Source organism: Geotrypetes seraphini, chromosome 13, assembly GCF_902459505.1.
Source record: "Geotrypetes seraphini chromosome 13, aGeoSer1.1, whole genome shotgun sequence".
NCBI classification, from domain to species: Eukaryota; Metazoa; Chordata; class Amphibia; order Gymnophiona; family Dermophiidae; genus Geotrypetes; species Geotrypetes seraphini.
The window spans coordinates 15,705,197-15,720,776 of NC_047096.1; the positions used below are offsets into that span (position 1 = coordinate 15,705,197).

General features: G+C 46.2%; 1 protein-coding gene across 8 annotated transcripts in view; it reads right to left on the reverse strand.

Moving 5' to 3' along the window:
• The window catches only part of NAV1 (neuron navigator 1), a 385,886-nt gene extending 371,716 nt beyond the window's left edge, over positions 1-14,170 (reverse strand). For 2 of the 8 annotated variants that reach the window (XM_033917672.1, XM_033917671.1), the window contains exon 1: positions 13,223-14,170. The gene's annotated coding sequence lies outside the window, so the exon portion shown is untranslated. The remainder of the gene's footprint in view (positions 1-13,222) is intronic. The other 6 variants (XM_033917665.1, XM_033917664.1, XM_033917668.1 and 3 more) reach the window with 3 other exon arrangements.
• Positions 14,171-15,580: the final 1,410 nt, after the last annotated feature.

Consider the following 15,580-nt stretch of genomic DNA (forward strand, 5'->3'; position numbering starts at 1 on the left):
TCCAATGGTTTGCAAACTCACATATATAGAATTGGACTGAAAACAGTCTATTGTCTTTAAACATGTGAGCAAAGAACACCGCAGACAAGCTGAAGGAGCAAAAAAATGCCCATCTGCAGTAACCATTATCTCTCTCCTTATTGGCTAAGACTTTTAACATTTGCATCTCCTCTTCCTATAGGCTAAGGCTCTTTACACCTGCATTGTGAGGTCATAGGGCTTTATGGTTATAGAAACATTGTAACATGATGGCAGATAAAGGCCAAATGGCTCATCTAGTCTGCCCAACAAAGAAAAATGGGCAGACCTGATGATCCACCGATGAAAACAAAAACTGTGGATACAGATGTTCTGGATATAATTTATTAAACACTGGCATATAAAACCATGAAAATTCAATATAAAAAGTACAATGATAAAAAATACTGTGATAAAAATCCAACCGGACCCTACACAGTCCATGTTTCGGCGAACTCGCCTTCCTCAGGGGTCCAATGGTTTGCAAACTCACATATAAAGAATTGGACTGAAAACAGTCTATTGTCTTTAAATCTGTGAGCAAAGAACACCACAGACAAGCTGAAGTAGCAAAAAAACGCTATATGTAAGTGATAACATTTATTCCTCGCTGTTTTGGATATGTGCCCGGCACAACGTGCGCAAACTATGAATGATGGTCTTGTTCATGTACTTATTGTCATGTGGATAATGTGTGATGTGATATCTGTCTATTTTACGGAATTTTATGATTATTTTGATACTGGAAACCGCCTAGGCTTAAGGCGATATATATATATATAGGGTTACCAGATTTTACATCAGTAAAACACGGACTCCTAGACCAGGTCCATCCAGTTCCATCCTGTCCCCCCCAGCCCCGCTCTTCGCTGCCTGTTTGTCGGGCAGAAAGGCATCCACGCATGCAATGCCATGACATCGTGTGCATGTGCAAGTGACAACACCCGATGTGAGATCTTTTCAAAACCTGGACCTAGTGCCGGGGTTTGAAAAGCCACCCGGATCCCCAGACATGTCCTCAAAAGGAGAACATGTCCGGGGAAATCCAGACACCTGGTAACCCTATGTATAAATGTATTAAATAAATAAATATATTTCAATGATACCCGGGGAACTTCCAGTGGCCACCCAAATCTGGATATTCCATATCTGTACCCAAAAAACACTGGCTGCCACTGTCTGAGCGCTGCCTCTTTTCCATCTGCACACCTTCAGTGGACAGATAAGAGAGGAACCCAGCACTTTCACACAGCAAAAAATGAATTTACGTTTTATGTTCATCAAAATACCAAATAAAATAACCACGTCTTTCCTGTGTGTGAGAGAGAAAATCGTCCAAGCCGTACCTCCAGGAGCACTGCTGAAATACCAGCCTGCCTATTCTGAGCAATCTGCACATCACATTCCCCGCTGCATTATGTCAGCCTGCATTTCACAGCTCCAAGTCCTGGCCATGTGTCCGAAGAGGAAACACCTTTTTCCTGAGACCTTTAGCTTAGATTGTTTCTTTTCTCAGTGCTCTTGGAACAGGGAAGTCCATATGTCTCTGTGACTATTTTTATGTACTCACACTCAGATGGAACGCAGAGAAACGCACCCGTCAGGGCTGGCACCTCCCGCAAATTCAAGAGTGCTCGCCAGCAGCAAAAAAATACGTCATACTGGGTCAGGCCAAAGGTCCATCTAGCCCAGTATCCTATATCCAACAGTGGCCAATCCATGTTACAAGGCACCTGGCAGAATCCTAAAAAGTAGCAAGATCCATGTGACTTAACTACAGGGACAAGTAGTGGCTTCCTCCCTGTCTACCTTAATAATGGTTTAGGAACTTTTCCTCCAGGAACTTGCCCAAACCTTTTTTTTTTAACACAGGACTATGCAATCAGTGGTGTACGCTGCAGCTCAGAGTGATGTGTGACCAGAAGACGATCTTGAGCGCAGAGATTCAGCAGAAACACAGTCCACAATCTCTCTGACTGAAGGTCTCAGGGGGATGAGGAACAGGGACAAAGAGCCTGTAACCTATCCTATAGGACACAGGGTCAAAGGGCTTGTCAGCTCTATGACAGTATGGCTGAGGGGATGGGCGCAGGGCTACAGCTCTAGGAATGGAGGGCTCAGATTATTTGTAGGTCTCTAATTTTCTGAGACAAGTCATTAAGATTTGTTATAATACTTTCATAAATTTCTGCTATTCAGCCCATTATGAAAATCTCCTACCCGAGACCTCCCACGGCTTTTGAATGGAAAGCCACTACTGCAGTGCAATCAAGCAATATTGAGCCCATTTCCCTTCTAATTAGGTGACATGGGGGGGTGCTCTGGACAGCTGGGATTGTGAATGATGATTGCCCCTGAAACTGAGATGGTGCCAGTAAACAGGGAGAGGCTATTTTCCACATCAGAACTAAAACTAATGGTATCAGCATGAATTCCTAATACAGAAGAACGTCCGCCTGTGACAAGCATCAAGACACAACCACAGCCATCACGGACAGATCAACTCAGAGCACCCAACATCCATGTGTGCACCTTGCCTGACTTGGGGATCATACCCTAAATGACACACCAAAGACATTACACTGTATAGCTACTAAATTTGGGCACTAAATCCTCTCTCCATAGTAGCTATTAAAATAATGTTTTCGAATTCAGTAATGCAGTAAATGATGGCAGAAAAAGACCCTCATGGACCATCCAGTCTGCCCAACAAGGTGACAAGTGCCTCGCTCACCACTCCGAAAAGGCTCAGGTCACCTATGTTTAAAGGCTGGCTGTGAAGTCAACACCATGCCGAGCATAGAGGCAGCCAATCATGATGGGGATGAGACTTGGTGTACAGTACTCCCCGATATTCGCGGGGGTTCCGTTCCAGGAACCCTCGCAAATCTTGAAAAAAAGCGAATACGGTTTTTCGTGGGAGAGGCAGGAGAGAGCAGCTGGAGTGCCGGCGAGTGAAGGAAATCTCTCGCTGTATACTCTCACCTGCACTAAAGTCGGGCCTTACCAATCAGGAGCTGCGTGTCAAAACAGTTCCTGATTGGTGAGGCCTGACTTTAGTACAGGAAGAGGCGGTCGGAGCATACAGCGAGTGATTTCCTTCACTCGCCGGCACTCTGGGTGCTCTCTCCTGCCGTCCTCTCCTGGTCGGCGGTTCGCGGTCGGAAAATACCGCGAATGACTGGGACCGCGAACCGCCGACCGTGAATTTGCGGGGGAGCACTGTATTGCTAACAGCATTCAACTTACCAGTCAAGATGCCTTCCCCTCCCTCCTAAGCTGAACAGTCCCCCCCCTTGCAGTTCTGTGACAATAGACTATCAACATATTGGAGTTGTTGAACTGTCACCTGTCCCTCACTATGTGCGCAGACCGTCTGGCATCGGGCTCCGTTCCCTCATGCTGGACTTGGCCACTCTTCTTTGTCTCTTGCCATGCGCGGGACACAGACCGTACAAAGGAGGTAGTGCATGCAAATCCATCTCATACATGTTCATTGTGGATATCCTGAAAACCTGACCTAGCTCCAGCTCTCGAGGACCGGAATTGCCTACCCCTGGTCTATCCCATGTATTTAAAAAAAAAATTTCTTCACCGTTTTGGACTCTACCATCTCTCTCAGAAGGGCATTCCAAGCATCCACCACCCTCTCTCTGAAAAAGTATTTCCTTGACATGATTCCCGATTCTACTTTCCTCACATAAAGATCCGGCAACAGATCTTTGCAAAAGGAAGCTTAAACGAGAAAAAAGTTCACCCAAAAAGTCGCTGACTAAACAAAAGCAAAGGATGTGGCATTCGTGAAATATAAAAGAATGCACAACGAGGAACACAGAAGAGATTACCAGATAAAACTGAAATGTCTCACATCCATGGATGGTCTTAACATGCTAAAGAAAAAGTAACTAGACGGTTCCATGTAAAAAGAGACAAGCTGATCCTGTCTTGGTTTTACTCCCAATACACACGGAGGAATGCACTTTAAATTTGCCTAAGAAAAGCAGAAGATATCCATGTATGAAATCAGGCTAAGACCAGGACTGGCCCTCAGCTTTCCCTTATAGCCTGGAGCTTCTTGATCACCTGAGTCCAGGGTCCAGAGAAGAGCGAATAAAATGGTTCAGGGGGCTGGAGGAGTTGCCGTACGGCGAGAGATTACAGAAACTGGGCCTCTTCTCCCGTGAAAAGAGGAGAGTGAGAGGGGACATGATTGAAACGTTCAAGATAAATGAAGGGAATAGACTTAGTACATAAAGACAGGTTGTTCACCCTCTCCCAAGGTAGGGAGAACGAGAGGGCACTCTCTAAAGTTAAAAGGGGATAAATTCCGTACAAACGTAAGGAAGTTCTTCTTCACCCAGAGAGTGGTAGACAACTGGAACGCTCTTCCGGAGTCTGTTATAGGGGAAAACACCCTCCAGGGATTCAAGACAAAGTTAGACAAGTTCCTGTTAGACCAGAACGTACGCAGGTAGGGCTGGTCTCAGTTGGGGCGCTGGTCCTTTACCTAAGGGCCGCCATGGGAGCGGTCTGCTGGGCACGATGGACCACTGGTCTAACCCAGCAGTGGCAATTCTTACGTTCTTATGTTCACAAGCCATGAAACTTAAATGACATAAAATCCACTTGCTGAATGATGGATGATGTATTCAGGGTATTGCACTGCTCCAGTGGCTGATATCTTAGGTCACTGAGATAGGCCCCATTCAATACCGCATTTGTGAAAACAGGTAAGCTGTCCTACTTGATGCAGTTTTCAGTGAATTCTGGAAAAAAAAAAACCAAACCCCAGTACACCAGAGGTTTCATACCAGGTCTGTTTCGTGGTGGCATTTTCAGGAGGAGGAATGTCTATAGGCAGGTTCCAGTCCTGGCTCCACTACCACTGGGCTTTCCATGTTTCTAGTCTTTCCATGGTACCTGTGTGACGATACAACATCCTTCCCTTTGCCCTCTCAGCTTTGGAAGTTCGTGGGTGAAGCAAGCATCAAAATTGGCAGCCAGGCTTTCTGCCCCAGGTATGACTGCATGCGTGGTCCAGAAGGGGAGGGAGACTGAGCTTGAATTTTACACTTCCTTCCCAATGCATTCTGGGATATGTAGCCTTGCTGCCTCCACTTTAAAGCCATAATTGAGCTACCAAAATACATTGGGGTGCAGAGGAGGTTGTTAAAAATGGACATCTTCTGAAGAGCCAGTCTGTCTCCCAGATACTGTAATACAGGAGACATCTTTTTAAACCCAGGGAAACCTCTGACGACCACATCTGAACTGTGCATGTCAGAGCGTTCTCTGGGAGACACCTTTTCACTTCTTTGGTTCCTCTATGGATTCTTATGTTACCGGGCCAGATGGTGGGAAGGAACCTGATACAGATCGGCACAGAGAGATGCTCTGTACATTTAACGAAAAAGGAAACATTTACTGCCCTATAGCACTACCAGACTATAGAAGAGGGGAGTGTGAACCTCAGTCAGAGACCGTGAGCAAAAGGCAGGTTATATCCCCTTTCTCACACAAAGTATTACCCATAACTGCCCCTTCCCTCACCTCCTTTCAACTGGAGCATCAATAGAGTGGTTTCAACTCACTGCAGATTTTTATTGGTTGAAGGGGGTTTATGAGTAACCACTTGTGTGACAAAGTTATACCTTAAGATTCTTCAGTACAGTATTTTATCTATTTTCTGGAAAGGTGTAGCCGATAGCCCTGCAGGGCTCTTCGCCGACATTAGTCATTGTTCACAAGAAGAGCTAGCAAACCTCAATACAATCCTCGAACAATACAACACTCTTGTCACTGTAAGAGCAATGAAATTGCCTGCGGGAACTCATTTTCCTGTCCCGGAGAGTTCTTTTCCTGACCCTGACCCATTCCTACAACCTCTGTCCTCATCTGCACAAGCCTCAAACTCTTTAAAATCATATGTAGCAACATTCTAGAGCTCAGATTGTGATGTCATAATGCCTCATTCCACCAATGCCTAAGCTCCGTCCTCATCTGCACAAGCCTCAAACACTTTAAAATCATAAGTAGCAACATTCTAGAGCTCAGATTGTGATGTCATAATGCCTCATTCCACCAATGCCTAAGCTCCGTCCTCATCTGCACAAGCCTCAAACACTTTAAAATCATAAGTAGCAACATTCTAGAGCTCAGATTGTGATGTCATAATGGCCCATTCCACCAATGCCTAAGCTCCGTCCTCATCTGCACAAGCCTCAAACACTTTAAAATCATAAGTAGCAACATTCTAGAGCTACAATTGTGATGTCATAATGGCCCATTCCACCAATGCCTAAGCTCCGTCCTCATCTGCACAAGCCTCAAACACTTTAAAATCATAAGTAGCAACATTCTAGAGTTCAGATTGTGATGTCATAATGCCTCATTCCACCAATGCCTAAGCTCCATCCTCATCTGCACAAGCCTCAAACACTTTAAAATCATAAGTAGCAACATTCTAGAGCTCAGATTGTGATGTCATAATGCCTCATTCCACCAATGCCTAAGCTCCGTCCTCATCTGCACAAGCCTCAAACACTTTAAAATCATAAGCGTTCGAGGCTTCTGTACTTAAGGCAGAGCTTACAGGAATGGGGACAGGGACAGCGACAAAACTTGTGGAAACGGGACAGGAAAATTGAGTTCAAGTTCCAAGTTTTATTAAAAATCTGATAAGATAGCTTATCAGGATTTCTAAGTGAGTTACAATAAAAAAAAGATTCAGGGGTAACAAGTAACATAAATTTTAAAATATACTGGTAGATAATAAAACTAAAAGGAGACTTTTGTCTTAACGGGAAACGGAAGATTTGAGGGAATGAAATACAATTGTAAAAGAGCACTTTTAAGGTAAGAACATGAGGATCGGGGCAAAAGAAAAAAGATGTTTCTGCGGGGATGGGGAAAAATTTGTCCCCGTGTCATTATCTAGTTTCCAGTAATTGAAACCTGGTCCAGCCAAACAGCATGAAGTTCCCAAAATGAAGTGCAGTCACCCTTTCTGCACCCTTCCCCCACATCACCTCACTGATCTCTAGGTACAGCATTGCACCCCGTTTCACCATGGTTGAACGTCTGGTGCTTCCCCCCAGGACTACCCTGTTTCCCTGAAAATAAGACCGTGCAAGTCTGCCCAGTAACTGGCCTAGTTCAATATTTAATATTATTTTCTGGGATGAACACAGAAGATTTAGAATCAGAAAATAATATTAAATATTGAACTAGGCCAGTTACTGGGCAGACTTGCATGGTCTGTGTCTGTGTATGGCAGTTTGGTGGAAGATGGGCAGGGGAGGGCTTCAATGGCTGGGAGGGTGTAGATGGGCTGGAGTAAGTCTTAACAGAGATTTTGGCAGTTGGAACCCAAGCACAGTACCGGGTAAAGCTTTGGATTCTTGCCCAGAAATAGCTAAGAAGAAAAATTAAAAAAAAATAAAATAAAAAATTTAAATTGAATCAGGTTGGGCAGACTGGATGGACCATTCGGGTCTTTATCTGCCGTCATCTACTATGTTACTATGTTACTAGCATGATTTTTAAAGATGCTCCTGTTATAAGCCCTACCCCCAAAATAAGCCCTAGTTATGATTGACCCCTGAAGCCCCTCCGCACCAAATGTCCCCCAACTCCATCCCCGACACTAGTGCTGCCCAATTCGCTGAAAAAAATCGGACTCGTCAATTCAGCGATCCCCCACCCCGGTAAGACCTGACATACCTCCGCCCCGAGGCTTCCTAAAGCAGCAACGGCCTGAACGGGATGCTTCATGGCCTTCCCCACCGGGGCCTTCCTCTGCCGCGCCACTGATGACTGAGAAGGCCCTGGCGGGGAAGGCCTTGAAGCAGCCCGTTCAGAGCGCTGCTGCCACTGCTGTTTTTGGAGGCCTCGGAGCAGAGGTATATCAGTCTCAGGTTAGGAGGGTGGGTGGGATTCTGCTGCTCAGGGGGATAGGAGGGAGGGAAAGAAAGATACTGCACAAGGGGATGGGTGAGGGGGAGGAATTATGCTGCACATGGGTGGGGGGGTGAGAAAGGAAAGAGGATAAATTGAGGTAGAGGAGAGGAAGGGAGATAGGATTTTTGTACATGAAAAAAAATAAGATATCCCCCAAAATAAGCCCTTATGTGTTTTTTGGGACCTAGATTAATATAAGGCACTGTCTTATTTTCAGGGAAACACGGTATCAGCCATGAGTGACTCAATCAGAAATGAATATCAGAGTTGCAGGAAGGAGGGGCAGTGACGTCAGTAGGCTGATACACGACCTGAACAGACTGCTGCAATCGACGTGCCTGACTCACATCGCTTGAGATCAGCCTGCTGTTGGTAAAGCCTCCACCCCCATTCCTCCTAGGCCTCTTCAGTTCTTCAGAAGCTTATACCAGTGTTTTTCAACCGCTGTTCCAAGGCACACTAGTGTGCCGCGAGATGTTGCCTGGTCAGGCAGCCAATCGCTGCCTGGCTGGCCTAGAACGTCCTCTCCGACGTTAGAATTGACGACGGGTGGCGAGAGTTGGTCGGCCCCGCGGGGAAGAGAAGCAGGGAGAACTTGGCGCCGGCCTGTTCCCGATGGCGGCGGTGGCACTCAAGTGAATTACTTTATATATAGTCAATATAGGCACAGAGTTAAATTTTCTAACATTTTCTAATGGTGGTGTGCCTCGTGATTTTTTTCATGAAACAAGTGTGCCTTTGCCCAAAAAAGGTTGAAAAACACTGGCTTATACCAATCACTGCTCTTACCAGAGAAGTGACCCTCTTCACCTCTGCTCAGAGAAGCACCTCAAAAAAGCCACAAATAATTGCAACCTATACAGTACATGGACACTGAGGGGCCGATATTCAAAAAGGTTTAACCTGGCAGAAGAGGCTTGGCGTGAACTTGGCGCAGAGCTGCAACTTGGCCATTAGTAGTGATTTTCAGACTGCTAACTGGCTAAGTTAGCTATCCTAACTGTGTGGTGAATCAACCAGGCACAAGTCTGAATTTTGGCTGGCGCCTCCAGTGGCATAGCGAGGGTAGGTGACACCCCCCCCCACATCCCCCTTTCCACCCCTTCGCTCTTTCCGCGCTCCCCTGCTCCTTTCCCGCCCCCAAAACCACACTCGCGCCCTCCCCTCGCACCTCTTTAAATCTTCGCCAGCGCGAGCACCTTCTCCAGCCTGCTGCTTGTGCTGGTGTTGGCTTTCCCTCTGACATCACTTCCTGGCCCCCGTGACCCAGAAGTGATTTCAGAGGGGAGCCAAACCGGGCGAGCAGCAGGCTGGAGAAGTTGCTCACACTGGCAATGATTTAAAGAGGTACAGGGGAGGGCACAAGCGTGGCATGGGGGGCAGAGAGGTGCTAGCACCTCCACTAAGATGGCAGTCCACCCCTCCTGCCCCCCCCTTGCTATGTCACTAGGTGCCCCCATTCTGCATGGTGACTGCCAATTCTAAAGTGACATCTGAACACCCAGATTCTGTTATAGAATACTAGCTTAAGCCTAGCCTAAAACCAAGTTCAATTTATTTGATATACCGCAAACATAAAACCGAGATTAAAATCTCAGCAGTTTACAATTAAAGATGGGGGAAGGGGGTGAATGCAAACAATACTACTAGACGAACATGTCTTGAAAGATTAGGAAAGGGAAGAAGGATAAGTTACAATTGAGCAATGAAAAAGCGACGGGATAAGAACGTACAAGGAAAAGGGTAAAAAAATAACCATTTTCGATTGCCGCCTGCGCCGATTGAGTTGTGAGCGGAATGAAGAAGAAAAGTAGCGGCATGCATGAAATTGTATCTTGGAGTCTCAAGCGTGAGCTGTCCGAACAGTATCCTGTGTGTAAATAGCATCCCTGCCTGTATCCTGCCCATGCGATACCCAAGTGAATGCCCCTTCCACTGGCACACTGCGCCACTTGCATGCACCCTTACAGAACAGTGCATAGCTGCTTTGCTACGTATACATTTATGAGTACCTACAAAAGTGCTGGCATTCTGCCCATCGACGTGTTCACCAACGGGGCAACAAAAGCAGGTGCCCAATCATAGAGCCACCCTTTGTACACACATAGGAAAAAGATTAAATACGTCGCACCGAAACGTAGGTGCTGAAAAAAATTCAGCGCAAGGCGTCGTTCTATAGGATGCACGCCTTATACAGAGTGCTAACTTTTGGACGCTGGACCTATGCCCCTAAAACCTGATGTAAATGCCAGCACTCATTAGACGCAGTTGGGCAGTATTCAGCACATCCACGCACAGCTATGGCCACGCCCCCTTTTGAGATCTGTGCTATGAGAGTTAGGCACCGTGCCTTATAGATACACCCACAAATTTTAATTAGTGCTAATTAACATCAATAATTGGTTGCTGGCATCCAATTATAGATCGTTCAGAACTCATCATCCAATTTATTTGTGTGGGACCCACAGGGAAGGGATGGAGAGAGAGCCTGCAGGGACAGGGACAGACCCTGTGGGACGGGGATAGGAACAAACTTTGTCCCCATGTTGTTCTCTAAAACCTTGAGAGTACTATCGATATGTAAAAACTTAACACATCTTAGACAATTGCCAACTGAATTCAACGATTAAAAATGACATCATTTGTGTCTTGTCTGCCAACTGCAACGTCCTTCCATCATGTGCCCAGCTGCTCAAGCATCTTACTGTTACTACATCATTGCTGGCATGAAGGAACATTTGCAACGTTTAACGCTTATTTTCCTGTTCATTCACTACACAGTTTAGGTTCTCTTCTACACCAAAGTCTGAAAGATGATGTAAAAACATAGGCAACTGAATCTTTGGGAAGGTCGTACCAAAACCATATAGAAATGGAAGGCTCTATTTGTGATTTATAAACAGTTATACAGAATATTGTCCCTTTTTATACTTGAATAAAAAATTATATATATATATATTAAACCATAAGTGTTCGAGGCTTGGGCAAATGAGGACAGTCTGCCGGGTTGGAACGGGCATGGGGACAGAGCTCACGGGGACGGGGAGGGGATGGAGCCTACAGGGATGAGGATAGTGCCTGCAGAGATTGGGTGGGAATGGGAACAGAGCTTGCGGGGACGGGGCAGGGGCAAACATCTTGGAAGCATGCCCAAAGTTGGGCATCGTAGGTAACCCGTTCTGAGCTCTTTGGGGAGAATGCAATAGAAAATGAATGAATTAAATAAATAAATAAAATACAGAATCTGGGGGATCATTGATTTGGCCTCGTCTATGGGTATCTACCCCCCAATATGTACTGTTCTCTCAGATTTGCAAATGTAATTTTTTAGTACTGAAATCCAGCTTTCTTAGGCCACCCTAGGCCCTCTGCGAGCTCACAGAAATAGTCATGAGAACTGGCCCCAAGACCAGTGGCACAGTAAGGGTAGGGTTGCCCCTCCCCCCTCCTTCCACGCTCCTTCCTTCCCCCCACTCCATACTCACGCTCTCCCTCCCCCCCCTTACCTCTAAATCTTCACCAGCGCGAGTGGCTTCTCCAGCACACTCCTCACGCCAGCGCTGGATTTCCCTTTGATGTCACTTCCTGGCCCCGCGACCCAGAAGTGATTCAGGGGGGAGGAACCAGGCTGGCACAAGTAACAGGCAGAAGTTTCTAGCAAAGATCTACAAAGGTATGAGGTGGGGGGGAGGGATGGCGCAAGCGTGGCTTGGTGGGGTGGAGAAGTGCCAGTGCCCCCAACATAGCACCTTGGTTGTTGGATGACTGAATATTTTATGGTGGAATACAATTTGTCTTATCTATAAATAGGAATTTAAGACTATGGGAAAAAAAATACTATATACTGTATAGGAGGAGCCACTGAAAATCGTACAAATTTTATGGTAGGAGGGACCCTGAAAAGTTCTCAGCCCAACCAAGAAGAGAATGATGTGGAGACATGAAACTTACAAGTTATTCCACACTTTTTGTTTGATCTCATATCTTTTAAATGAAAAGTGTGGAATGTCTAGTAAGTTTCATGGCTCCACATCATTCTCTTCTTGGTTGGGCTGAAAACGTTTCAGTGGCCCCTTCTATTGTGATGTCATAATGCCTCATTCCACCAGTGCCTAAGAGCCAACCTCATCGGTGATGTCACAATGGCTTGGTTTCCCTTACTAGATGCATTTACCTCATTGAAACGAAAAGTGTGAAATAACTTGTAAGTTTCATGGCTCCACATCATTCTCTTATTGGTGGGGCTGAGAACTTTTAAATGGCCCCTCCCACCATAAAATCTGTAAGATTAGGAAACCTCTTTCACTGATTTAATATACAATTTCATCAATGGGTATAATGATTGGTTTTCTGTTAATAATGAAATGATTATGATTGTAGTATTTCTTCCCTTCCGACAATGATATAACTTAAGTTTTTTTTTTTAATAGGATTCTATGTTTTATAGTTCTATTTAGCTGTATGTTGTTTGCTATAAAAATTCAGTACAATTTTAGAGCTTAAAAACCAAACCAGGGATGTCTTATCCCCTGACAGTTATCTGTCAACATGACTCATGCCTTCTGCAGGATGGAAGCCCAGATAAGACGAGATTGCATCAGTTCTCAGGCTTCTCAAATGTGGACTCTCAACCCAAAGGACACCAGAGCCTGAAAAATTTAACACAGAAACCAAAATCCCCCACGAGGCCATGGCCACCACTCCCACCTGGCTTTGTTATGATACATTTGTGACGTCCTTCACCTGCTTTCACTACAAGCACGAACAGATGAATAGCGAGGGAAAACGTGGAAAAAAAACCCACCTCCACACACTGGGCCAGCCCTGGGTTTACTCTATTGAATGCAGGGAAATGTAGTCTTGCTTTATTTAGGTAACTCAGAACTACGATCTAAGATGAAGCTAAAGCCGGGCATGGACTAGCCTGCCCCTTATGGAAACCTCGACTATTCTGTGGCTACAGTAAAACGACCCAGGCTTGCCTTCAGCTTTCCTGCCCCTAATTTCCAGAGAATGAGCACTAAATCGGGGTATCGCTGCAGCATAGCACGATTAGAGAGCGATTCGAATGCGACAAGATCCTTGAAGTGCAAAACCTGGACTCGTGCCTCTTTGCCCAGAAGCACACTGCCTATCATTTTGGCCTCGGCCCTGGTTTCGATCCCGCTGCATTAAGCCAAGCCTAACGATTCCCCCAGCCCTGCCTAGTCTACGGCCGCGCAGCCACAAACAAGCCGGGACTTACTTCGCCGCGGCCAGGGCTCTCCTCCCGAGCTCCGCCTGCCAGTCATGGTGCCCAAAAGTTCCCCGTCCGACATGCCGCGGAGGGAGCCGGTCAAGGGGGGGGGGGGATCGGTGTCCGCTGCACGCTCCCAGTCCCCGCAGCGACGAATGGAGCTCCACAAAGACAACGAGCCAGCCAGTCCCCTGAACAATGTGCCCGTCCCCCGGGACCCAAAGACGGGGAGGTGGAGTCAGGCGATGCCCGTGCCGCCACCCCGAGGCACACTCCGTCTCTTTCACGCTGTGCGAGGAGGATGCCAGGCAGCTGCGGCTCTTGGGGACAGGGGGGAGGGGAACCCGCAGAAGGGTGGAGGAGGTGCAGGATATTCAGTCCCAGCGGTCTCTACAGAAGCCGGAGAGAGAAAACCCTTCCGATTCCGTTTCCTGCACAAAGGGAAAAGCCAGTTCAGTGGATCTGGCCCGGCGCTGGTTTCAGCCACGTGCTTGGCGCTGTTCCCAGTTGCTGCTCTAGGACGTGAAGTTTGTGGGCGCTGTCCACGCCCAACGCGCGTTCTAGTTCAAGTTCAGCTGATTGGATTACACTTCTCCCTCCGTATTCGCTGCGATGGGGGGAATTACCAGAACCGCGAATAACTTTTTTTGTATGTTATTCGCTGTTTTCTATTAAAAACCATCGTGACGCCATTGGGATCTGAACCATGGATCCACTGCTTCTCAGCCCCTTGCCCTAGGCTTCCAGAAAGAGACATCTCCAGGGTCCAGATGTGATCTTTCACCCCTGGAGATAGAAACAATACTGCTTTTTATCTGATGCCAAGAGCCCCATCTGGTACTTTGTCTTACAGTATGGGCAGGCGTTGTCCAGTACAGAATAGAGCCCTTTGTGTTCCTCATAGGGCCTGTCTGGTGACGTCTCTTCCCCTCAGAACCCTGCAGCTCCCTTACAAAGTACGAAACCAGTGAGGGCACCTGGATTGGCTAAGTCCGAGATTGGCCAGCGACTCTGAAATACAGGAGAAACACGGGCCAGTTCTAGAGAGAGAACTGACATGACTACATTCTACCTCAATCCATAAATTCTTTATTCATTGAAAAACAGTGCATGGTGTGTGCTTCCATCAGGATATACTGGACTTTGAACACCTCTCCCAAGGTCAATATAATGAGAACACGATGGGAGACTATATCTAGGGCAGTGGTTCTTAACCTGGGTTCGACCGAACCCCAGGGGTTCGGTGAGTCAGTCTCGCGGGTTCGGCGGAGGTCAAAACACACCTCCAGCTCATATAGCGCTTCGGTCACGTTCAATCATCTATCAGTTATTCAGTGATTTTGATCAAGACTGATCGTGTACTCGGTTTCTTGATCTATCAATCTGTAACTAACGCCTTATATACATCAATCAATTCCTGATCAAAATTTGTGATTTAACCGATAGATGATTGAACGTGACCGAAGCGCTTATGATTCGTGATGATACGCCCCGCTTGTCCATAATTGGCTGCAGGTGATCACGCAACATCGCTTGGCCTATCTGTGCTGCAGGGGATTTGATGCGCACAGTAGTCGAATTGTAACTGTTGTGATGGTACGTCGTGTGATACCTATCTTAATATTTTAATCCCTTACTAACTATGTCGAGCAAAATACGAAAGTGGTCGGACGAATATGTACAATATGGATTCACATGTATAATGGAACGTGATGGGAGTCAGCGTCCTAATTGCATGATTTGCAATGCCAAGTTGAGTAATTCTAGTCTAGTTCCGGCAAAACTAAGGAAACTAAGGTGAACATGCATATGAAACTGGTGGGGTTCAGTACCTCCAACAAGGTTAAGAACCACTGATCTAGGGGCTGATTTGTAAAAGTGACTTACAATAAAATCTCAAAAAAGTACTCACTTCCAAATATTCTATGGTCATCTTTGTATAACTTCAATATAAATCACATGTTAATTGCGATTCATATGTTGCTTTATATGACATTATAAGAATGTAAAGATGAAAATTCGGCGTTTTCACGGTTTAAATAGGTAAATTGCAAAATCCGACTATCCTGGTTACAAAAGCAAAGTTTTATGGAAATAATAGGCATATTTAGGCAAAAGCAAGTAGAAAATCACACTCACAGCCCAGGAACAAAAATCGTGTTACATCGTATTATCCTCACTAGTTGGTTCTTAGCAACCAGTTATTGAGGGCTCAGAGCTCATTCTTCAATGCATTTGCATGTGCTTCTCGGGAGTGTGTTCAAATTGGGCACCATATCTGGAAGAGGTGTGCATGAAGGTGGCACATGGATATGTCATGGCTGCAGGGCCGCCATCAGAAATTTCTGGGCCCCTTACTGAGCAATC